General features: G+C 39.3%; 1 protein-coding gene across 3 annotated transcripts in view; it reads right to left on the reverse strand.

Moving 5' to 3' along the window:
- MAPK8 (mitogen-activated protein kinase 8) overlaps positions 1 to 8853 on the reverse strand; it is a 39216-nt gene extending 30363 nt beyond the window's left edge. For all 3 annotated transcript variants that reach the window (XR_009933363.1, XM_062496876.1, XM_062496877.1), the window contains exon 1: positions 8826 to 8853. The gene's annotated coding sequence lies outside the window, so the exon portion shown is untranslated. The remainder of the gene's footprint in view (positions 1 to 8825) is intronic.
- Between the last annotated feature and the right edge of the window lie 17378 nt (positions 8854 to 26231).

Below are 26231 nucleotides of genomic sequence, written 5' to 3' on the forward strand. Positions count from 1 at the left end.
TACAGCCACCAGCAGCTTTAACTTCATCACATGGAAAGTTAAACAAAATTAAGATTCAGAAAACAAAAAAAATGTGAAGTCAAAATACAGAGATAGTAGCTGAAGACAAAGAAAGAAAGACACATAAGTGAATGCATGCTATCAGCTCCATGAAATGGTGAAAATTTGTTCTTGCTTATCTACCATTCCTTCAGCCAACTCCCTCTCCTCTAAGCAAGCTGGAGAGTCTGCCTGTTTGCAACAGGGAAATGAAGCCTCACATTTCATCATCTGTGATTATTACACACCACGTGTTATCCTGAACTCCAGGTTTCTGAAAGACAGTATCTTTAAAGGTGAGAAATCTAAACATGAAGTCATCTCTAGAGAAAGACCAACATAAACACTTAAATCCTGGAAGCTGCACTAAGAGTTACAAAGCTTAAGATTTACTCAAACTTTATCTGAGGCTTTCAAGTTGATTTTGGTGATAGACACAGTCCTGGTAATCCAAATCAGCAGTAAGAAAGACAGCAACACATACAACTTCCCAGCATTTCTCATGGTCAACTCCTACAACACAGCTGCTCTGGAATACCAGTGCACTCTCTCTGGAAAACCCCCACCTGTGGCCAATAGCACTTAACTAATTCTTATCAAGTTACAGATTACTTCTGATCTAGTTTACTACACTGCCACTCTGCTGCAATTCTGTACTATATGTTTTCCAGGGGGCTGTATTTTGTGATAAGGCTACATGTGACACAAAGCTTAACAAAGGAGGTTGTACAGTGAAATTATGTATTGGTAATGGAATACACTGCAGAGTTCCTCTATTCTTAAATATTCTTGTTTTATTAAGTCATTAGACATCAGCAAAGATTCTCTGAGAGAAGTATCTTCTGTTTCCATTAAAACAGGTCTTAGATTCAAATGCCAGGAGGCTGTAAATGAGGCAGACAGGCTGCAGCATGCAATACTAAACAGCCTGTAAACTGGCATTTCTAATGATGAAGATTCTCATCCTACCTTTCCTCTTGAATTTTTTTAATGTACTCCTGGACTGTGATTTTAATTAACCATGAAGAAATTTATTAGGCAGCATTTTTCTAGGACAAACATTATCAGAATGAATAGTGCTATACCGACAGAAAAAATATCACTCTGCAAATTCTGCTACGTTATATTTGATAGGAGAGCATCCTACAGCTTCTTCAGTGTAATGTCACATGAAGCTCACTACAGATCGGTTCCATGATGAATTCTATTATCACACTATATTAAGCAACACGCTGTGTCTTCCAGGTCAGTTTTGTCACAGAAATCATACACCACAATAGCTTCAACAAAAGAAAACTCATGTAACTACATTTTGGCAAAGAAGCTCTTATGACAACAGATTAAAAGACTATTCTTAGCAAAACTCTCCTTTTCAGAAATAATAGGATAAGACAAGGATCTTCCAATTCCTTAATCCTTTTTCAAATAAAAGATTATAAAAGAGAATGGTAAATGGGGAGAAAAATCAAGGTACACGTTTTTTTAAAAGCTTAAAATATTCAGGTTTATTGCAGGGCACTATTTGTCAATTTAATTTGGGTTTTTTGTTTGTTTTTTAATAATGCTCTTAAACATCTGAAATCAGTGAAAATTCAGTAAAGCAACAGTTCAACAAGCTGTTCTATTTTAAGCATCCAATTTAACTGTCAGAAGTGCAATCCCAGTGCCTGCTGCAGGACCCAGAAAACATGTTTCATCATAATCATGACTGAAACTACTGCATTCTAGGGAATGCCATTCCACCCTGCTTTATGTAGCTCCCTTTTGGCAGAATCATGTGTCACGGCCCATTCATCTTCCTCAGGTACTTGAAAAAGCTTAACCATATATAACTTGAATTAAACAAGAATAAATTACTAATCTGAACACAACACTGTTTCAGCTGACTACCTAAGGGCCCATTAATTCCCACCACTCCACAAAGGCCTGCCTGCATATGATAACTGCACATCCAACAACCACTGGCAAAGAAACAAAGAGGCAAACCATCAGCAAAATAAGACAGTGAACATAACTCAGAGCGCTTCAATAAAATCACACAAGTTTATAAGCAAAATCCCACTCCAGGATTACTCTTGGGGTAGGAGGAAATGCTTGCTCATTAACCTCTTCTTGCAGGGCAAAAAAAAAGGCATTTAAAAGACAAATGTTTCAGAAAAAAAAAACTGAATGGTTCTTTAATTGTTTTAAAGGACAACAGCAAACAAAAGTGACCTAAAATAGTAATTAAATATCAGTGATCAAGAGGACAATAGCTATAGAACAGTAGAGGAAGGAAGGATTTGGGTAACAGCTGGGAAAAAGAGTTCTCAGAATGTTTTAAAACCACATTAATCTTAACTTTTAATCCCAGCTACAAAAATTTAGAATCCAATTATGAATGTGCTACTTTTGTTAATTCGTGCATTTATCTGTGAAATACAAGCAGGTTAATGCGGTATGAAATCCTGTCTAAAGTATTTGGCATAAAATACCTTTATAGAAAGAGCTTTAGAATGGAACAAAAAACTCCAACACATGACAACTTCAGCACTAAGAATTCCTTCAGAGATACCTCTTGTAACACAATACAGTACTTTGCACAATAACTTCTTGGAAGTGGGGAGGGAAGGAAGGCAGTACATTTCAAAATAAAACAACTACTTTCTGAGTAATTTGTAGGGAACAACACCAATCATTACTAATAGCTATAGTCTGTTCTGTTGTCCCATTTCTCTTAGACTTCATGCCCTGCCCCATGCATGGGGTTTGCATGGCCAGGTGTTGGTAGCACGGGGACTACAGGGGTGGTTTCTGTGAGAAGCTGCCAGAAGCTTCCTCCAGACCCAGCAGAGCCAACGTCAGCCGGTGCCAAGACGGACATGCTGCTGGCCAAGGCTGGGCCAGTCAGGAATGATGGGAACACCTCTGTGCTAACAGCTTGTACTGAGCCTGGCTGAGCCACAGCTCATTTTCCCACACCAGCCCTCAGTGCTGTGCTTTGCCCTGGAGCTACAAAGGGGTTGATAACACAACAGAGTTGAGGCTGTTACTGAGCAGAGCTGGCAGCGCCAGCGCTGGCTCTCCAACATTCCCCCATCAAGGGGCTGGGCAAGATCATGGGAAGGCACACAACTAGGCCAGCTGACCCAAATTAAAAAGAAATATTCCTTATCATATGACAGAAGTTCCCAAAAACAGGAAGAGTTTGATAATTTCCACTCTTTAAATAATAATATTAGCCTTCAGAAGCACTGCTGTGCACTGTACACTAGTGCTGGTGGATATGCCTACAAAGAGTTGTGATGAGAATTTTTCTGAAGAAAACTAAGAAAGAATTTCAAATAAAGTAAAATAGGGGGAGAATAAAGTAGCCCTCATCACATCAAGGTTTTCTGATTTTCCCACAATGCCATGCTAGCATTAACAAAACCTTTTTATGTTCAATATAATCTTATTATAAACGCAACTGTCTTTTTTCTTCCACCATCTTAATACTTAAGTGGCACAAGAGCCTTGTAATGATTTTTTAAAAACAGCAAAAGAAACCCTGCCTATTGTTCAACAAGGAGGAGTTTTGCACTGTGCAACTGTGCAAATGAAAGTCACCCGCTGCTGGAAGGCTCTGCTGCTCATTAAATGAGCCACTGCCATGCACAAGGACCTTCCTGTTACAGTGTGTCTCCCCAGTATTCACTTCTTGGCACAAAATGAAACAAGTGAACCTAGCCCACATCTCACTAATACATCTTTTTATCTTTTCATGTATGTTACCACTCTTCGTCCTGTGAAGGTGACCAAGATGTTTGCCACCATCCAAAACACAATGAACAATCCAGAACATACCAAGATTTATGCTGGTTGGCATGTCAGCCATGGCATTCACTTTTACTGTTTCCATAGTAAAACTTAACATTAGGATTACATCTTCAAAATTATGCATTTTTACATGGCACTGCAAGTAAGCATTGTGACTCGTCCTTACTCCAACATCATCTTAGGTGTTAAAGCTACTAAAAAATACATCTAGGATTCCCAAGGATGTGCCATCCCTAACACCAGATTTCCTACACAATTCTCTCAAGAGTAATGCATGAGCAGCTTTATTCACATACTATAATAGTACAGGTTCATACCAGGACAGCTGCTTTGTTAAGATACAGAACATTTACTCTGGGCTGTAACTGTACGGCTCACCTCAATTATAGTAGGACTTCTGGTTTTGCTAAACAAATATCTAAGAACATATATAAGACATCTTCTCTAGGCAGCACAAGCATTAGAGAGAGATGTATGGATCTACCATAGCCCTCTTCCTTTTTTCCAGCTGCCATTAGCCCTGCCACCCCTCTGCAGTCATGGACTGCTATTGTGACCAGCTGGAACTCAGAGCTGGTTTGCTCCATGAAGCTGCTTGCTGGGATGACCCCACTCCACCTAAGCATAAGGAACCATCACCCACCCAGCAGATCAAAGCCATGCAGCAGAAGCTGCCAACTTGTTCCTCCAATACAGAAACCAAGTCCTGGACTAACTTCAGCTGGCTACCAGGCGGTTGCCTGCCAGCTGTTTCTTTGGAGATGGGTTTCTAAGTTCATCACAGTGACCACAGGCATGACAGGTACCATAACCCTTTTTTTTTTTGGCCTTTATGCTAGCCTGGAAGCACTTCTGGTGTAGTCAGCTGGGAAGTTCAATGCAGGGCAGAAAAATCTGTATTGCCACCAGCAACTTGAATTAAGATGCTTATCACATCCTTGCTTTTCCTTTCACAACTTCTAACACAGTTCTGAGCAACCTGGTCTACCTAAATCACCATGTCTTTGTTTTGCCAGCTTCCTCAAGCTACTTGGAAAAAGTTTTTAAACCTATAAACAGTAGAAATATAATATGGCTTGAAAGCAACCTCTACAGATTATCTAGAAAACAAGTAGAACTTCATCTGTACTCCCTTGCTGAGTCTGAAGTCTCTATGGATGAAGATTCCATGGCCCTTCTGGGCTCTTGATCCATAAGAAGGGGTGACTGCTACACCAAGACACTCATTCCCTCACAATCTATGAAATTTCCATTTTTGTTGGCTCTCTCAGAGGGACAAGTGGCTCCATCACCACTATAACCCCTTGCTTAGAACTGGTTAAATGCAGCAATTATGTTCTCCCTTAGCCTGCTCTTCCTTGGGTGGCAAACCCAGTCCTTTGTGCACCATCAGGTACTGGAGCCCCTGCCCACCTGCAGTGTGGATTCCCCATTTGTGTCTCTCACAGTGCAGGAGTGTGTGATCCCAGCAGCTCTGCAGGGCAGCTCCACAGCTGGGAACAGATCCCTCCAGTACCTGCTGGGAACAGATCCCTCCAGTACCTGCTGGGAACAGATCCCTCCAGTACCTGCTGGGAACAGATCCCTCCAGTACCTGCTGCTCAGGCCCTGCCCAATGCAGCCCAGGCAGTGATTACCCTGCAGGGCTACAACAGGGCGCAGCGCTGACAGCTCCTCTTCTACCAGCAACCAACAGCTGAGCAATCAGTTTCATTTCATAAACCTGGCCATTTCCATGACTTTTCAGATTCCAGTCAGGAAACGCGATACCCACTGTTCACTCTTATTCCACAAAAATTGAAACACCAAACTTTAGAAATTTAAATTTTTGTTCAGCAGATAAAGGGGAAGGCAAATGTTTGAATGGTTAGACTACAGCGATGTGACACTTTAGCCATAGTTCATAGTTAGAAGAATAAATACTGTGTTAAGAAATTTTCCTGCACACTTTTAATCTATATATTCTTATTAAAAAATACTTGGTATAGCATCAATAAAGTAATGGAAGGTTGTCAGAGTTGTATGCTTTTTATTTCTTTAATACTCAAAAATCAGTAATTACAGTAAACAGACTGTCCAGTAGCACTGCAGAAGCAATGTTTGCCCTTTTGGTTTATTTTGAGTGTATACACAAATGAGTTTGTATGCAGTATTTGCTTTGTTTGCAACACAACTGACCATTGAGCTGAAGTATATTTTTCTGTCAGTCCTCATTTTACATTAGTCTGCAATATTCAGCTAAGAATGATTAATAAGCATCCCATCTGTTCACATATCAAGCAGCATTTATCTAGCAACAAAAATGACAGTATGGGCAACAACAATTTTAGTATCAAGCTTACAGGCCATCAATTTGAACAGAAAAATAATCAAGAATTAGTCCTTAATAACTTAAAAGAAAAAAATCATTTACAGTTAAGGAGAAATGTGTAGCTGTTAATTATAAGGTTGGTATACCAAGATCCTTATCTCTTCACACACAAGAATACCTTAAAAAAGTATTTCAGAATCCATGGCAAAACTGGTGAATTTCACAGCAGGCAAGCAACGTAAGTAGCCTCAACAGGATTTTTACAGAGCTTTCAAATGCCAAGAGATCTTTCTGTAACATAAATGGAAGCCTGCTTCTGCAGGTTTTGAACTAAGGACTAACCTTTTTTTAAAGGAAACATTTACAGTAATAAGCATTTAGCCTTTATTTTAAAAAAAACAGGCTCAAACAAGATTGGTCTAACTTCCAAAGTGAAACACTATATATATATTGAAAATAACAAATACAGTAAAATTCTATGCATACAGACCACTTTTTTCCCATGGGAAAGAATTGGGAAGGTGGGAAATGGAGGTTAAGAAATTTTAAGAAGGACACTTTAAAGAAGGACATTTGTATTTGTGCAGAATGCTGGATTAATCTTCAGAAATTAGGAGCTAAATGTGTACTTTCCACGTGTCTTTTAAAAAATAAGCATTCAAATAATTTAGGCAGCTGAGGAAGGATGAAAAAGAAACCAAAACACATATACAATAAATAGCCATTTCAGGTAAATAACAGGCAGAAATTAAATTCAGTTGTTACCACCTTGAAACATTTATTCCTTAATATTTGCATAACAATTCTACTTAAAGCATTTGCAAAGAAGGCTATACCTGCACACCTAATAAACCATCAAAAGCCTTGGTCCTTAAAGAGCAGGGTTAAAAGCAAAAATACAAAAAACACACACAAAAGTCAACTCTATTTCTACCTAGAATGCACAGTCCAAAAACTGTACAGAACCTGGAACCCTCTTAGATCACCTTATTAATATTTCTGATTCAGACATCTCCATGAAGTATATGGTAGCCCACAAGATTGCTCTGAATGTTTATATAAGCCAGTGGCCCAAAAACCTTGGGAACTTTTGCAGTGGAAGACATTAAATTCCTTGTTTCAGAGTACAACTTTGTACATCCTCTGCACCTTAATTAGTTTTTGTTCAGCAGATAATTCTCTCTTCTCCTATCACAGTTTTGCCCAGCTGGCCTTGAAAACCATCAAGATCTGTGTGTCTGGTCCCTTCCCCGGCGTCCCATGTCACTCATCCTACTGTCAAACTAGCCTGTGTTACACATCTTTGAACCAAGTGGGGCAAAAAAGGAACATGGCTGTGCCCAGAGTCTGAGATCAAAGCAGGGGACTATTTGAAATTCAACATTTTTATTAGCTACTATTTGAAGAATCAAGAACCTCCCTTCATTATATATGCGGAACACTCAAGTAAGTCAGTGAAATCACTTTGACAGCACCCTTAAATAAGTTTGGCCGAGATTCATTTCATGTTACAGTTTAAACCCTTCCCAAGTTGTGAAATACACAGATATACCCACAGACACGTACTGAAGCACATCAGTTTCTATTTTGCCCTGGAAGTGTATTTGTTGGCACCTCCAGAGCTGAGACCAGATCTCATAACACCTGCAACACCATCACTGGTTTAGTCTCCACACCGCTAAGTGAAACCCAGCTGCAAAGAGTGAGCTTGCTCAATTCCACATGCACATGTCCTAGGGCAAGTAATAGTTTCCATCCCCGAACAAGCATAACACCCTTTGTGTTTGTATTATCAGATAGGCCAAAGCGGGGAGGATTCGACAATTGCCTGAGAGCCTTCAACAAGCATGTTCTGTACAACAGTGAGATGCAAAACCACAGCACACGTGCAAAACCATTATTGTCGCTGGGGAGTGGAACAAATAATCAAGTGCAATTTGGTTTCTTTAGGTTATTAAAGGAGCTCAGGTCAAACTTCGCTGACGGAAGCGCTCCAGGCAGAAAGGCATAAAGAAACAATCTTTGGAAGGAAAGCTGGATGTAACGACACAGAAGTCAAAAGCAAAAGAAATACTGCAAAGAGACAGCTCACTCCGTTTGAAAGAAATTTAAGAATTAAAAGGCAAAAGAATCAAAGACGCTGCCGGTCACCCCCAGCCCGTGTATCTAGAGCAGTTGCATTATCCCAGAGAAGTACTTTTCGCTTTCAGAGGCATTTTTAAGAGCAAGGTCATGGTGGTTGCCCAGGGAGGGCTGCATTCCCACCGCCCCGCCCTAGAACGCTCCTTCCCCGCGGCCGGAGCGGCCAGCCCGGCCTGCCCGGGTGCCCCCGCCGCCGGGAGGAGGAGGAGCCCCGCGCCGAGCCTCCTGCCCCTCCTGCCACACCAACAAAGAGGTCCCCGCCATTATCCACCGCACCGCTCCCGACCCCCAGCCTCGAGCAGGCACGGAATGTCACCGGCCCGGAGTGCCCCGCACCGCCGCCAGCCCCCGGGCAAGGGCACGGCCGCCCTCGGCTCCCTCCCCGCCCGTCCGAACGTAAACAAAACCGCCCGGCCCGGCCCGGCCCCGGGCCCCGCCGCTCTCTCTCTCTCTCTCTCTCCCGCCCGCCCGGGACCGCGCCGCCGCCCCGCTGCCCTCCGCCGCTCCCGGGCGCTGAGGCCCCGGCACCGCTCACCGACCACCGCCTCCGGCCTCGGCCGCTGAGTAATGAACCGGGCCCGGGCCGCGCACACGCACCGCGCTCCGCCCGCCGCGGCTGCGGCTGCACCGCCCCCTGCGCTCGCCCCGCCCGGATCGGCGCTGCCCTCTCCGGGCCCGGCCCCCGCGCCTCCGCCCGCTCCCCTCTCCCCGCCCGCCCCGCTCCCCGTTCCCCGCTCCCCGTTCCCCGCTCCCCGCCGCTCCTGCCTCCCTGCGGCGGCTTTGGCGCCCCGGCTGCCCGGGCCCGAGCATCCCTGCTGGGAGCCGGCATCGCTCTGCCGCCTCCGCGCGCTTTCCCCTGGAGCAGTTCCTTTCCTGGATTACGCCCGGTGGCTCAGACCTCTCTTCCTGCTGGGGCTTTCATGAAATACTTGCTGTTTTCAGGCCTTCGCCCTGGCGTTCTGGCACTCCCTCGCACCCTGGCATCGGTGCTGCTCCCAAACATCTTTACGGCCTCGGCAGCTCCGGGCTTCCCGCTGCATGCCTGGCATGGCAGTGCTCTATCTCATTAGTGGGCACCTGGACTGCTGGAGCGTTTTCTTGTTCCGTGCCTGTTTTGGTGCCGTTTTTCCTCTAAATCTTCAGTAGCTCTTTCAGTTTTTCATTACCATTGCCTTTGGTTCCTGGCACCTGACATGAGTACTCTCTCCTTAGACTTTACATATTTTCCTTGGTATATCCTTGTGGGCTTCTTTTTTCCCCCCTTTTTTTTCTTTTTTCCTTTTTCTTTTCTTCAGGAAGGTCCCCACTTAGAGACAAAATAAGGCCACTCAGCAAGCTGCAGCAAGCCTTTGTATATTTTTATTTTTAAAAAATGCCCTATGAACAGTATTTAGAAATACATAAAATCTCCAGTTAGGCACAGGGTACTGTGAAAATGGACATTTCACATTTAATTCACTGTCAAACATGTGGCTTGTGTCACCGTTTTGAAGATGCCAATCTATCAAGATTTTTGTTGGTAACAGCTTTTATCCTTCTTTAATAACCATAGATCTTTACATGCTAAAGGCAGTATTTTAGAATATCCATATTTTTCCCTGCTATCTTGGTATTGAAAGTTTCACCTCCATAATTCTGTCCATATACTATTCATATGCCCGTTTTGGTGACACCACTGCATGCTGCCCCCTTAAAACTCTCACTTAATTTAAGCAATTTCTTTCCATATGTTCCAGAGACAGATACATGATGCCTGCTTTACATCTACACAAAAAAAAAAAAAACAACAAAACAACAACAAAAAACACCAAAACCCAACCAAACAAAAAGCAACAACAAACAAAAAAAAAAAAAAAACCAAACAAAAAAAAGAAAAAAAAAACACCAAGAAAACCTACTCAGACTCCACCACCAGTCCTCCTTAGGTGCCTCTGGGCTCTGTTTCTAAGACACACCTCCCACATTGTCTCGGCTTATTTCTGTGAGACGGCCCCCAAACAGAATTAAGCAGCTTTTAGCTCCAAGGCTTTTTCTTACTGCAGTGTGTTAGATCAGACCCAGATATTGCATTCCCTTCCATGTTTACATATGCCAACAGCAAAGCTCAAGAAGGCACAAGGGGCAATATAAATGCCCAAATTACACAGCAGGCAAAACTTAATCTGGAGAGGTCATCTTCATCTTGGCCAGGTAATTAAAAGAGCCTGCGGACTGGGACTGATTGAGGTCATGGCACCTTCAGATGTTTATATGAGTTGGCACACAGACTTCCAGTGCTAACCTCTGGTCTCTGCACAGTAAGAAACAGGTGAGGTGATGTCATGTTTGGCCAGTTCAGTTACTTGCAACAAGTCCTATGGCCTTACAGAACTGATGTTACTCCAAATGATTTTGAGAGAGTCATTGTTCTGATCATCCAATTTGATGAAAAATTGCACTGAGATTTGCAAGTGGAGGACAACAGTCCCTTTAAAGTATAATATGGTGTTTTGCTGAGGATCCAAATTTGTCACATTCTTTTTTTCCTTTTGGGTATAATCAAATTCTCCTTAAGACTTTACAGTTTACAAAGTTAGTGCTTTTGGAAAGATATATATTTTTGAGAGAATTTTTAAAACTACTCTGTACAACCTTGTATACAATCAGCATCTATTGCCATATTCAATGTAAAGCTGATAAGCAACAGAAATAACAATGCAGAAATTATACAAAAAGATCAGATTGGTATTGTTGGTCATGATAATAAAGGCTGGAAATTATGTAAAGTTATTATGAAGGAAAACTCTGAAAGGAAAAATTTCATACCGTAAGTTTGCTGTTTACCAGTACGTTGCTTTAAAAATAAAGATAATATGATAGATAAGCTATAAAGTTCCTGTACCTTACGCAAAATTTCCAAGACATTGAAATAGTAACTCTTCAAGTATGAAAGAAAAGTACTTTTGATTGTGTGTATAATTAATTTTCAAATTAAGTTCCTACATAAGGAAAAGAAACTTTGAGAATGTCATTGAGCATCACCATAGTATGGTTTTCAAGCATTGCAGAAGAATCTTCATATAAACATTATGGCTACACTCCTCTATTACATTTGTCTGGGTGGAAACTGTTTTCTGGTTTGTCATGACCGATACCCAAGAAAATACAAAACCAAATTCCTGATAATCATGAAAGTAAACAGGTATTTTGAAACAGGCTGCAACATAGCCACCATTTTTATCTGGAACTCTCAACAGATTAGAAGGATACAGTAGAGAGCAGGAGTACAGATTCATTAGGACAGAACATACAGATAGACAGGAGAGGAGGTTCTTATTTCTTCATAGGGAATCAGTAGCAGAAAGGGGGATAAGTTTCAGGGAACAATATAAAAAGAGAAAATTGTGAAAAGAAGTGTGGTTACCTGCAGGGGCCAGGTCTTTCCAGCAAGGACTGGCCCTGCTGAGGCCCCAGAACAACATGAACTTGACAGGATTTTTGGTGATGGGTTTGACAAGGTGCATAGTAAAGTGAGAAAAGCTGAAAGGTGGTAAGTGTCTTTGAAAAAATATTGGAAATCACCAACCTCACAACTTGAATCTTCCTTTTCAAAATAATTATGAAATTTTATATGTGAGAAGAATCTGATGAGCAAGTTTATTTAGTAATAAAAACTCCAAAATTAAATCAGCGAACAATCTGGAGCATGAAAATGAACCTCGGTCTACATGTAACAGTTAATCATTCTCTTACGTCCTCAGTTTCAGTGTTTATGTAGCAGTAGTCTTGGATTTGGACTGCTGCTTTAAAATAAACAGTTGTTGAGTGTTTAATAAATATTTGCATTTTAAAAATGTCAGTAAAATCTGAATTATGTCAAAATACTGCAAACTTTCTCACTCCCCTGCACTAGCATACAAGTAGGTTTATGAACATTAAATTGTTTGGATTCAGCAGTCATTAAATTACATCCAAAATGTCTTTTTGCCTTTTTAAAAATATTTTCATTAACTTGTCAATTACTGTACTCGGGGTAGCAAACAAAGTTTTAGCATATTGATGTTTATAAACTGCAAAGCGAAAAATTCAGACTGAAATCTTTGGAGACAAGGAAATAGATCTGAATGTCTGACACAAATTTTGATATACAAAAATCAAAATGTCAAAAAAATGAGATTCTATAATATAAAATAATGGGTCAGAGGATAGAAGGAGTAGTCATTTTTGTCCACAAACCATCCATAGTAAAGAACAGTGATTTATTTTTGCACCAAAATGGATTAGCATAATACACATAGTAACTCGGCTGAGTGGGTCTGTAGTGACCAGACACGAGGTGGCTTAAACCACAACAGCTATTTTGCAAGTAAATGCCCGATTATGTCAGTAGTCACTTTTAGACAAGCTGAAAATAGAAACGAGATACCCTAGGCGTGTGCCCTTGCAGAACCGCTTCAGTGCTCTGCAGACCGAGGAGGAAAGACCTTGTCACATCGGGAGAGGTGCTGGAGCTGGGTGAGGCAGCCCCATCTGCTCCCGGAGCAGCAAGCAGCGCTCCGAGGAGAAGTGACAAGTGACAGCAGTAGATGACTCTTCTGGAGGCACGGAGGCACTGCTTTGCTGACCTGACATGCTCTCTGGAGGGGTGGGCTGCTTCCCAGGAGTGTCACTGGGAGACTGCCAAGCCTGGTACTGCCCACGGGCTGTCCCCTACCTGCTACCTACCTGATTTCCACGTGAGCTCTCTGGTGCTGCTAGGAACAGTGAGGAGTATGGAGAGGCATTACCGGGCCCTGGGAGCAGCAGTAAGGGACTCTGGAGCACGAGCAAGTTTTTTATCTCTCCTCTAGGTCAAAGGGAAGGTGTTTGAAAGAGCCACTTCATTAAGAAGAGAGCAGTATGAATTGTGGGTTCTCAGGGGGCCCAGTTTTACCAAGCTAGGGCTTGAGAAGCCACATCCACATCCTCTTGTGCAAACAGATTGATAAACATTGTTTGATGAGAAAGACAGATTTATGTGGAAAGACAATACCGACTATGAAAGTTTTTAGAAAATTCCAGAAGTAATACAAATAGAAATAAATAGTGAATTTTTGGTATTAATATATTTCTGAAACTTTTGTTCACTATTGGTTGTGGCAAAGAAGCTGCATTTCACATAAGAAAGTGAAATGGAAATTTGCTAACCCAAATTAATAGACATATTACAGCCTAGAAAGGTGTACAAAAGAAATCACTGCTGATGAATACAGCTGATGATAAAATGTTTCTTTTAATAATGAAAATTATCTAATAAAAGAAACATTGCAACAGCTAGATTTTTAAAATTAATTATGTCTTGCAAAACACTATGAAATCAACTCCAAGGGACCACCTAGAGAGACCTGTATTCCCTCTTTAAATGGAAACAGACAGTAGTTGCAAAATGCAATTATACACTTGAATTCTGACTGCTAGCAAATAATGATGAACTGGAGCAAATATTTTTTGTTTAGTAGTAACCAAACTGAATGGAGCCCTTGCTCTCTTGAGCAAATGTAAGAGGAGGCAAGCAGCCACCATGGGGCACCCTGTGACAGGTTACGGACAGGAATGGGAGGGTGGGGCCATGCTCACAGCTGATACTGAAGCTCAGACATTTCTGCACATCTAGTCAAGAAACTTTGTTCTCTCAAATGTCATTAATGCTATTCACCCCTTCTTTGTTGTTCCTGAAAAGTTCTTCCTGAACTGCCATAATTCCACGTACAGCCAATTTATATTAATTGTTACACTGAGTAAATAGGCAGCAAAGTATGTGCAATCATTAGATGCATTCAGCCAGCTGGAAATTGTTGGTGGAGGGACGTGTATGTTAACTGCTAGCAAACAGTGTTTATGGGGTCACATATCTCATATTTCTACACAATGATATTTTCACAGCATAGGGTATTCTTTATTTATACTATTATTCAGTAGAAATTTTTCATAGGCAAATTCAAGAAAAGTTCTTGGGGTTTGACATTATCTTTCTAAATTGCATACTAGCATCAACTCCTGCACCCTTATCAAGGAAAACTTAGAATTTGGCTTTCCAAGAACAATTCCAGAGCAAAGGGCATTTTCAGGATTAAGAACAAGGCCATAGAGAATTTTTATATCAGCTTTTTCTTCCTTGTTATTACAAAGTTATCATAATTGGAAAAGCTCCTGTAGTATCCTCTCTTCATGGTTTCTGCTACATGAGACCATCCAAAGTTGACCAAATTTTAGTGACCTTCCACAGAACACCATTGATGACTCTGGCACTGAACACAGGGGACACTGAAGGCAAACTTTCAGTAAAGGTGCCTCCAACCAGCATTCAGTGTTCTTCATCCCTGACCTTGCCCTTCTGGTTAAAAAAAAATACATATATATATATTTCCCAGGAGGGCACCAATTCTTGTCAAAGTTTTTAAATTTTAACTCCTAAATGCAAACACCCGTTCTAGGTTAGATAATGTATTGTACATTATCTCTGAAAAGAGCTGGAAAATGAAATTGGCCAACACCAATTGTCTTACATCCTGTATAAATGCTAGATGAATCTAGCATGGCATATAATGCTTCCAATACAGAACCTGATAACTTCAGAAAGTAGTTTTGACAAGTTAGTGAGCTAAATGGTAGGTAGAAGAGGACACAGACAACTTAATCTCTTTCCACTTGGTAAATCTTGTTATTTTTCTGAGGCATTTAAAAGATACTTCATAGTGTGTGTTAAGTCTATACTGCACAAAACCTTACTTAGTACCCAGTGAACCACAGTAGGCAGAATAAGTAGTATAACTTCAATAACAAATGATAACCTGTGGGTGAAATTGTACCTTTATGCTAGTTTGGTGCCTGCACACATCTCTGCCTTATGGAATAGTACCCTATGATGACTTATGCACACTCATTCTAGGATTTTGAAATGAAGATATATTTTCATCACTTCAGCTAAAAAATTACTTTCACTCTATAAGTGTTAATCTGATATACACAAGTATATGTTAATGTACACAGGTTTCATTGTGGTGACAAAAAGCACAACTAATAGAATATCTTTATTCCAAAAGAGAGAAAAGATGACTTTTTTCCCCCCTTACAACCAGCATCCATGTCCTCACTGGGTAAAATGGGTATTTTTCATGAAACTATACATTGGATATATACATGGAATTCCATCCCATATCCCAGAAAACTTAAAAGTTTCAGTCTTTCTTTCCTCAGATTAATGAACCTACTTTTGTAAGTTAGAAAGCAGCTCCATTACAGTCTGAGAGCATTTGGCATTAAATAGTAATCACTTCACAGCCTCTCTTCTTGCATCCTAGATGGATGCATTGGAGGATGTATCATAGGAATACTGGCCGCCCATTGAATTACTTCTGGGGTCAACAGAGCTGTAATCAGGTGTCATAAAGAGGGAGCTAATTGTTCAATAATGTTTTCTTACATCACATCTCAAAAGCAGTGTACGAAGCAAAAACAAATTAAATATGCTGATCCAAAAGTGGTATTTCAATTGGGTCTTATCTATTCATAGAACTTTACAAAGATTTAGAAACTCCCAGAGGTTTGAGCCAGCTGTTTTCTTAAGAAAAACTGGTTATGGTCATGAGTGACAATAAGAGTTATGCTGCCTTCCTGCACTCTTCAAACACAAATACAGGAACAAACTCTAATACACTTCCACTCCCAGTTTAGTGGTATTTATTTAATTACCTTTGGAATTTTTTCTTAAAGGGAAACAGGCTGTTCAGATACTGAGCTCTTGTCTTTTTTTCTTTTGGCTTTTTTTTGGGTTTTTTTTGGGGGGGGGGGGGGGTTGTTGTTGTTGTTGTGTTTTTTTCTCTCTTTTTTTTCTTTTAAACTGAGCTTTGAGTTACAAATCAGATGTGATTCCCCCAAAGATACTGCTGTGAAATACCCCTGACAGCAAGGACCAGAACAAGAGCATAGACTCACCTCCCTGTTTTACTTTACTTGCTAAGCTAAATATAGATGACTGGACAAATTCCAATCTGCTTAGAAACCATGATGGAAATTAAACTTTATTTTGTACATTTGGTAGACATAGGAATGATGCATGGAAGTGCACTATCAGAAGTGGTTAGGGTCTGTTGTATGACTTGAAAAGATCCAAAACAAAAAGGGGGATTCCCTGATTTTTCTGAAAGCTCAGTCTGTGATCTGCTCCATGGGACTCCCAACTAAAACAAGTTAAAACTTAGCAGAAGCACTAGAAGTCTCTTTTTGACAGAAACCACAGGTCTGAACTGTGGTTGTAGTTTTGACAGCTTACTTGTACTGCCATCAACTGAGAAGTAAATAGTAATCTTCACCTTTATGTAAACTTTAAGAGCTTCCCACACTTCAGCTTCTGTGGGATAAAAAGGCATTAATGTCAGAGAATAATTGGATTCTAGCCATTGCCGGTTCTCAGAAAGCTGGAAGGAACATAAGGGAGATTCTAAGCCTCCATCTAGCAGTTCCTTCACTGGGGTAAATAGTCTTTCATCTTGTTAACCTTCTTTCATAGTGATCTAGTTACATAAACTTTGCTGCAATTACATTCATGTCACCTTTACACAGTGAGGATTCAATAGATGAACAGAAGGGCTTCAGCTGAAGCTCTCTTACTGTATATTTTGAGTTTATGAGTCTGAAATACTGCTTTGGTTCAAATCAGTAGGTTGTGAGTGATTTTCTAAAATGGCTTCTTTCAATGACTATTTAGAATAAAGAAGGAGCCATGGGTGAGAATTTGATCTTACAAATCTGGAACCGCTGCTTACACCAATAAAACTACAGGTCTGCAATTACATGTTTTCATGAGAAGAATCATCAAGTCTTTTCTTAAAGCAATAGAACATAAAGTCTTTAGGAACTTTGATTAGTTAATCAAATCAGCATTTCTACCTGCTTTAACAGGAGCATGTTCACACAACACATTATTTCTAGCAAAATGATTCAACAAGCCATACACTCTGTTAACTCTGCAAACAACATTATACACACACCAACTTAAATCAAATGTGGTAGCTACAAATGCATCACTAAAAATAACTTCCTATCTCCTCCCCACTCATTACCTGGGCAAGGAGCAGTCACAAACTTCTGTGTTGCTTTTGTCCTGCTAGTGTGATTGTATTGGACAATAAGCAAAATGCTTCCTGAGCTGCATCAATTCTCAGATTTTTTTTTTTCATTAATAGCCTTTTTGCTGATGTGTTGGTATGTGGATCCACAAATTCAAAAAATGAAGAGCAGTATCAGTCTAATGATCACAGAAATAGTTTCTTTTGCACAGTTGGTAAGGTTTATCAATACGTGTTGGTTTGCCAACTCCAGCATGTTCTGTTTGGGACATCTCAGACGTGAGACCTTTCTATCTAGTTTTATTCCTGCCTCCAGTCCTGTCAGACTGCCTGCCAGATCAGATTTACGACTTTTGGACCAAGCCAGATTTTATAAAAAATAGTTTTAGTTTGCTGCTACAAACTAAAGGGATCAGAGAAGGATATGAAAAGATGGGTGATGTACCCAGTGGGAGAATTCAGCAAAATATATGTTTTCTGTGACTTTTTGGATAAGGCAATATTGCACTTCCAAATGTCAAAAGAGAGGGATTTACAGCCATTGAGATAAAAAAACAAAAACCTGAATAAATTTTATTTTAAGATAAATAAAAAAGAGTATAGCATGTATACTTTCCTCAAAAGCCCACATCAACACTCGCACACTGGAAGGGCTGACCAAACTGAATGTGAAGGAAATACGAGACTGGTTTGTTCTGTTTTTCTTCTATGTTGAACTTAAATGACTAGTTGCATGAAGTTAGGCAATGAAAGAAATCCAGGATTTTCATTTTGACATGAACAGAGAAATCTACACTACAGTCATCTGTGAGATATTGCCATAAGGATTGTAGACAGAAATGCATTTGCAAATCCCATTGTTCAGGCACAAAATATAGGGAGAAGATTAAACAAATGAAGATTTGTGGATTTACACAAAAACTAAAAAAAAACAGAATTAAAGAGAAACAGAGCTGGGAAAAATGGAGGATAACTAATATGAGGAGCTTACTGAATAAGTCCAGTAGAGCTCTCTTCTGTTTTACTAAGGTTCTGTCCTCTTCATTATCATACAGCCAGCTCACAGCTGCCCTGCACCATCCCAGGAGCTCCCTCTGCCCTCTGAGCACAGCGGCACCTTGCTATAATTAACAAAATTTTTCAGTCTAGACAATATTAAAAAATGATCAAATTTCCTTCCTTCAGTTTTGAGATGGTTTATTTTCTTGCCAGGTAGACCCATCAAAATCTTATCTGCATTGTTTATTGAGTCTGAAGGATTTTGCTGCTGATAAAAGACACACTGACCCCTCAGACCATCAGCCTCTACTTTGGTTGTGCTGCTGTTCCCTGGATTGGCCAGGAGCTGAAAGTGACATCAGTCTATGGGGGTTTAGATCTAATGCTCCTGTGTGCGTCAGGTAATCCAATTGAGCCCTTGTAAGTCGACGGACCCAGAGATTTATACTGAGCCACTTCCTAAAAGCTGACTCTTATTACCTGGCAAGTGAACTACCAGGGAAAAAAAAATAAAAAGAAAAAAAAGAAAGAAAGAAAAATATATATTTAAAAGAAAGGAAGAAGTATAAACAGCCTTAGCAGACATGACGTTGCCCTCAACTTCAAACCAGGAGCTGCTAGGTTTGGCTTGCAAGTAAGAGAAGGAACCTCACTGTTTACTTGCTTAGCCACTTGCCAGACCACACAGTGCTTAGTTACAAGACACAAACAAAGCAATAGAAAGAGAGGAAGAAAGGGGGAAAGAAAGAGAGAAGACAGAAGGTAAGAAAGAGAAAGAGAGAAAAAAACAAGAAACAAAGAAGTCCAATCAAGACCTGAATATGTTTAATGTTATATTTACAACTAATATGGTCTAAACAATCATTATTGGGCAAAAATATAGAAGATTACAGACTATTCTGGATGCGGCATCTGTCCAACTTGTACAGGTAGGTTCTTACGTACTTCTCTTAATCTCATTATCAATTAAATAAGTATTAAATCACTCATCTTCTTGGCTTTGTGCAGCAGTATCTAATATTTACCTTGTTGTTTGGGTTTTTTACATTAAACCTCATTTCATTTCTCTTAAATCATTAGCTAATTCTGATTAGAAGGCTGCTTGTCTGTATGAGAAATGATAATACAGAGCTGGCTGGATTGTCATCCAGAATGTCTGTGCTCAGTCCCTCCTGTCTTCTTTGGGAGTTAGAAACATTCACCTACAACAGAATAGCACTGTTAAAAAATCAGGGGACTTCAGCTTAGTCTTGTTTTCTATTGAAGACAAAGAAGTAGAAGGCACTAAGATGTTCCTGCTCTTATGGCAGAAATAAATCTTCATTTGCATAACACAGTTGACATGATTCTGGTAAATGTCTTTGAGTGCATTTTTTCCTAATGGACTTGTACTATTATTTTGCAAAGAACACTGAACTCCAAACAGCAGAAAGATTGCCAGTGATTATAACCTGCAACTAAAGACTCTCAATTAAGAAACTGCTTTCCTAATTTCTTCTCTACTGCTCTCCACTGTTTTTAGCAAGTCCCTACATTACAGTTTGCAGTTTCTAAAATAAAAGCAACCTCATTTTATGGAAGTTTTGGCACAGGCTTCATAATCATTACTGATCTAGAAATTTATAGATGTAAATTCCAGAGGAATACAAATACTGATAATTTACTATTTACATCTAAAGTGTATTAATGATGGGAAACCGCATCATCCTCAATGATGTTGTAAAATAAGAGACTGAGTCTTACTCAAGTAACAGAACCAGCCAGCATGAAAATCAAGATTAGAAGCTTAGAAGAGAGATATCCATCTCTCCTCTGTAAGCAAAGGTGTGACTATGGCACTGTCAGAGCTCAAGAATTAGCTTTAACAATAAGCAAGACACAGCAGCATTGATTACAATAGGATTAGCTGTGAGAAGCTATGGAGAGACTTTGGGAAGGATGGACAATATAAGTTAAATCTTAGCTCTTCATATTTTTTTTAGGACTGCATTTGTCGTTGGTACCTTTAGAAGTTGGTGGACAGCCTGCTCAGGTTCTTTTACCCATGCTGTGGTGCTACCTATTAACCTCAGCATCAGCATATCATATGACCCTTCACTCCCTCATCTTATGTCTGGCACGAGGCTGTCTCATTTCAGAGAATTTTATAATGCCTTAGAAAGGACATAAATCAATAAATATAGAAGAGAAACATTACCATGGTGCTTGAGTTCTGCTGCCTGTTTCTGGCACTGCAGCAGCAGAGAGCATGGCTTTGAAGCTTCAATCTTTGAAGCACTAGAATCATGTAGATAATGCATTAGAAGGATTAGATTTAGCTCTGGGCCACCAGTCTGGTCTAATCTCATGCAGAATGAGCTTTTATGAAAGGTGCATGAAAAAAACCTAAGGAAAGTAGCACTAGCTACTTAAGAGGCAGTAGCTGTCTATCATAGACAGATATTCTATGAGATCCTTGGCATTTGGCATCAGCCAGGGCAGAGGAGAAAGGGCATATAAACTTAGCAAGAATGAACAGAGCACCACTTTCTTTTGATTGCAGTTATCCAGTGATATGTTTTTAGGCACTTCTATTGAAAGAATATCTAATTGTAAACTGACTGCAGACAGTGTAATACTTTCCTCTGAAATTCACTGGTAGGTTCCTTTTGAAGTAGAGAGGAAATAGGAATTTGGCCCTTTAAGTGTGATTTTGTAGGATGTTGGTTTTTTCTAAATTTTGTTTTGATATCAATAACATTTTGCGGCTTTAAGGAACAATATCCATAGATTTTGTAACAACATCAAACTTTTAGCACCCTTACCACCCAGCTCAAAAAATTCCCTACAGAGAGGCACATAACTACACTATTCAGGAGCTAGATTTCAACACTCTCCTTCAAAGATTAGACTTTTTATAGAGACTGACCCACCTCATGCAAAGTTTTTCTCCTAGAAAAGAAATCCATCTCTCAGTAGCAGTGAAATTTTATCTCCTGTGCTAAATAAATTGCAACAGTCTGGTTAATTCTCCTATTAAGTATATGTTTCTAGAGAGGAAAAATTAATTTACAATAGAGTGTGAAAAAATACCATAGAACGAAGGCTGTTTCACTTCAGCTATAATTTCTAGGACACAATCTTTCTAAGGCAAGATCATGCTTTTGCAAGAAGGCAACTCCTTCATTGACTTTTCATTGTTTGCAGATTTGGCTCTGCCTCTACTTTATTTGAACAGAAGTTTTTAAGTGTTTATTCCAATTATAAACCCATATATTTCAGAGAGTTAAATTTCATATTTAATGAGATTCATCTCTCTGGTATGAGGAATATATAGTGTATTCTCTCCAAAATTATAACAACAAGTTTACAGTGAGTCAGAGGATAAAATCTGTATTTGGAATACATGTGAATAAATGAGGTTATGACGTAAATTAATTTTAAACTATAATTTTAAACAAGTGTGCTCTTTTCAGTCTTTTCAAACTGTTCATGTAGTTAAAATTTGTTGTCTTTTGATAGGCAAGCAGTGGGTTGTACTTAAATAAGGAATCAGAAAATATTCAGCTTTTTTATCCAGTTACTATGCTTATGTATCCAGATAAAAACCATAATATCATGAAGGAGAGCATGTATCCAGAACTCTTTAAATATATAAAAGGGTTACTGGATTTGGTTCAACATGTATTATACACAGAAGAGGCTCTCAGAGTTTAATGTAGACATTTAAGAAAGTCTAAAGTACACAAGACAGGCACCTTCTGTCCTCAAAGTCTTTCCCTTTTCATTTCTCTAAAATATGCATACATTTATGATGGAGATACTTAAGATATTACATTTATTTTCAATACACTTTTTTTCTGTATTTCCTCTAAGATTATCAGTAACAATTTGGTGACATCAACAACCAACTGAATTACCTTAATCCAATTTGAACTATATTTAAATATATTTTAAGAATTTAGTTGGGTTTTTAATTTTACATGCTCTAGATTAATATTGTCTGTAAAGCAAATATATTTAATTGTCATTTCTTAGTAAATTATTTTTATAACTTTGATTTTTCTTATGGAAGAACACTGTTCTTCAAGAACAGAATACAACCTGAAGTATTAAATCTGAACAATCATCAACATAATAGATGTAATCATACCCTATTCAAAGCTCACAGTTACAGGCTGATGTGATCATCTTCTTTCCTCTTGCATGTTACAGTTTTGTAGGTTGTTGTGATTCAGATGAAAAACAAAAAAGATTTAGAGTTGTCACTTGAAGGCTGGTCACAGCTTTTATTGATTCTTCTGGATCTTCTAACTATCTGGTCCTAAATATTTGGGAGACCAACATCTCTCAGAATCTCAATAGAGTATTCAAATTTACAGGATTTGGGTTGGTTTTTTTTCAGTGACTGGGGGTTTTTTTAGAAGCAAAACACGAAGCCTTGAACAACAAAGAATTGTGATCCTCATGTGGAAACTGTTCATTCAATAATATTTCAGTGTAGACACTGGAGTGCGGCAAAATTATTTCACTGACCCCAAGCCGGCTGTGGAGACCCAGAATCAGATTAACACATATGTGGTGTGGAATAATCTTGTGCCATTGTAAAAAGAAAGTCATATCTTCCCATTTTAATTCAGAAATTATTATCTACATCAAACATTTAATCTGCATGTACACTAGGATAATTTTAAATTTCAAAATTGTCTCTACATTCCTATTTGTAACTATATGATTTTTAAGGGCACAAAGAAAATCAGTTAAGTATTTTCTTAGAGATACCTCCTACTGAATGGAGGCTCATGCCAAATGCTGTTCCTGCCATCATGACTCAGAGGAGTCAGAGGCATTGAGATTGATGCATCATTCCTTTTGGTGACCACATAAAAGCCTCAGGACAGGTTGTTCATAAATTCTGTAAATTTACTTTGAAATTACCACAGATTATTTCAAAACTATGGCTCAATCCCATTTTTATCCTATTTTTTATTCTCCCAATTTTGTATTCCAAATTTGATTTATTTTGCAGCCCGTCTTGAGACGGGCTGCAAGAACTTTTCTTAGAGTATTTGCAATATTAAACAATTATTTTTCTTCCCTTAGTGACATACTATTTGTGTTTTGATTTACATCTATTCCTCCATGAATTTTCAGCCCCTTTTGATGAAGTTTCTGAACTTTTGTGTCATAAAAATGTAAAGATACAAATTTATCCCTGCTCTGAAATATAAGGCACTTCAAAGCAATGTGTTACAGTCAGATATTAAACTTTGATGAGGAGAATCACAGAGAAAAAACAAGAGATAAGACACCCAGACTGATTTTATCTTGGTCGAGGTCCTCACCTGGGTATGGTCAGAAATTACATTACTTGATACGTAATTAACCAACTGTCCAGCACTCGGGTCAAGTAAAAGGATGCTGACTAAAATGCATTTTCTTTTTAACTTTTAATTTTAAAGAGATCTTTCAGAATTAGCAAGTCCATCTTCTTAATCTGTCTCTATGGACCCCATTTCAGTACTTCAAATCAGCCTATTAGCCCTCTCTCCAACATCCTAGAAAAGTGTCACTTCATGTTCCCATATTTCCTGGTATGGAAAGCAGATTGCTTGAAGTCTTGCAGCAGCTGAGGTCCTGTGGCTAATTCCCTTCTTTCAGAAAGTTTTCTTTTCCCCCACTGCATCTTGCTGCCACTAACACAAGAAGTTCTGCCTTTGGCTATTCTGAGGATTGGGGTTCCCTTGGTTTTGGTCATCCATTTACAGAAGGTGCTTTTAGACTATCAGGTAGCACCTGAGGCCTAAAAGGGACTGCTAACAGAGCTAAGAAATTGAAATGAAAGGGGTAGAAGAGTGAGGAAAATACTCAGAGAAAGATGCCTACAGACCATCTCTTTATAGACTTGCATGTAGTGTCCTTCAATGCCACACTAGAAGAAGCAATTCCATGTCTCTAAATTTGCCCCTGAAAATGACTGATGGATACTCAGGCATTGCAGGTAAATTAAGCAAAATCATTATTAGCCAACTCCATACATGTTCCAGGGTAGTGGATTTACACCTGCTTCCATGCACTGTTATGAGCAGAGAACTTTTCCCAGGTATAGGGGTGCAAATGGAGGAAGTTACACTCCAAGTCCCTCTCAATTTCTGTCAGTACACACCCACATTCTTTTAGTGACGTTAGCCACCTCTCAGGTCTTTCAGAGCAACTACTTAAGTGCCTCCTCTCTGGCTCACTCTTGTCAAAATCAATCTAACAGAGGGGCTGTGATAAACATGTATGTCCAAACCATAAATAGGCCTTCCCAGACAGAATTGTTTACAAAATTTTCCTTTATTTACATCTTCCAGCAAATAATGAGTTAATTAAGATTACAGATAGGTATTTTGCAATATGTGCACACAGAGCAATGAAGCAGAACTGGAAGTTCAGTCACATAAAAGACTAGACCTCTGCAAGAACAGCTTCCAGGCAGTACAAATTGAAGGGTCTTTCTTATTTGACAGAGGCCCTTCCTGTTCACAGAATGTTAGATTACCACCAAGGTTAATCCTTTGTTGTTGTTGTTGTTGCAATTGCTGTTTATATACAAATTTGTGTAATTATTTGCTGTAATTTGTGTTTATATACAAACATTTTTTCCAAAGTTCTCATTTCCAGTTGTTTTTCGGACGTCCAGGTGGGACAAATCTGCTCTTGCTTTTACAAGTAGACCAGAAACAAACTTGACTCCATATTTTTGAAAACTAAATGTGATTTCTCCTTCCTCATCATCTTCTTCAATGGTGTGTCCTATGATCTCCTTTCATCTTTTTTCACCATCATCCAGATAATGGATTGACTTTCATGCCATGAAACTTATTGTACAGCTGAACCCACTCCCCAGTATATTCCCTCTGATAAGTGGGCATGAAAAGAGCTGTCATGTAGTTAGAAATCCAGCTGACCCATTCCTCTTGAGGATATTTGATGTACTTGACTGTGATAAGGGAAGGTCAGCTTTCCTATGAAAGTAATAATTTTTAGCTCTTTTGTTTTCTTTACACAGTAAACAAAATAGCAAAAGTAAAGATGAAGATTGACCAAAGCCAAGTTGCTCCTTTGCATTTCACTAAATAAGACTGCCAAATCCAATAAAGTGACCTTGGCATATGAAATTACTGATGTGCAATTGTTGCTAAGTGTCAAATTCAGATGTAAAGCTGTAGTTCATTTACTTTCATGAAAAATTCAATTTCTTTCATTGACTCCAGCCTTCCATGAACAAAAATTTGCTCATATGATAAAACAAAAAGTACCAAAATTGAATAATTTAGAAAAAAATGTGATGAATAGGTGGATTTGCTGGCAAAATAATGGGTTAACCTCACCCAAATGCAACCTTTCATATCTATGCAAGAAGAGAGGGAAAAATCTGTTGACTTCAGAGAGCGACATAATGCATAAATGTGTTGCAAAGATTAGAACAGGGGTATATTTTAGGCTACTTTGGATGGTACTATCTTCTTCCACAGACATCAGCAAAATCAGCCTTTGACCTCAAAATGTGAATTGGCACTGGAAACTCTTTGCTATTTTTTCCAGTCACAAAAACATTAACCTCTATATCCTGGCCAAACTCCAAAGTGGGTGATTACATTCTGCTGCTCTAATTTTCCCCTGCAGGCTCAACCAGATACAGCATAATTTCTGATATGTAGTGTTACTGAAAAAAAGACCCTTTTTGCAAAGCTGCTGTCAATTTTTCCTTCTTGCCTTCTCATTTGTCTGCCTTGTCTTATGAGTCATAGGTTGTTTGAAGGCTAGAATTGTTCGGTTCTGGAACACAGGTTTTACTAAACTGAGGGACCATGAATATGGCCAGTGCTACA

Source organism: Cinclus cinclus, chromosome 7, assembly GCF_963662255.1.
Source record: "Cinclus cinclus chromosome 7, bCinCin1.1, whole genome shotgun sequence".
Classification (NCBI taxonomy): domain Eukaryota; kingdom Metazoa; phylum Chordata; class Aves; order Passeriformes; family Cinclidae; genus Cinclus; species Cinclus cinclus.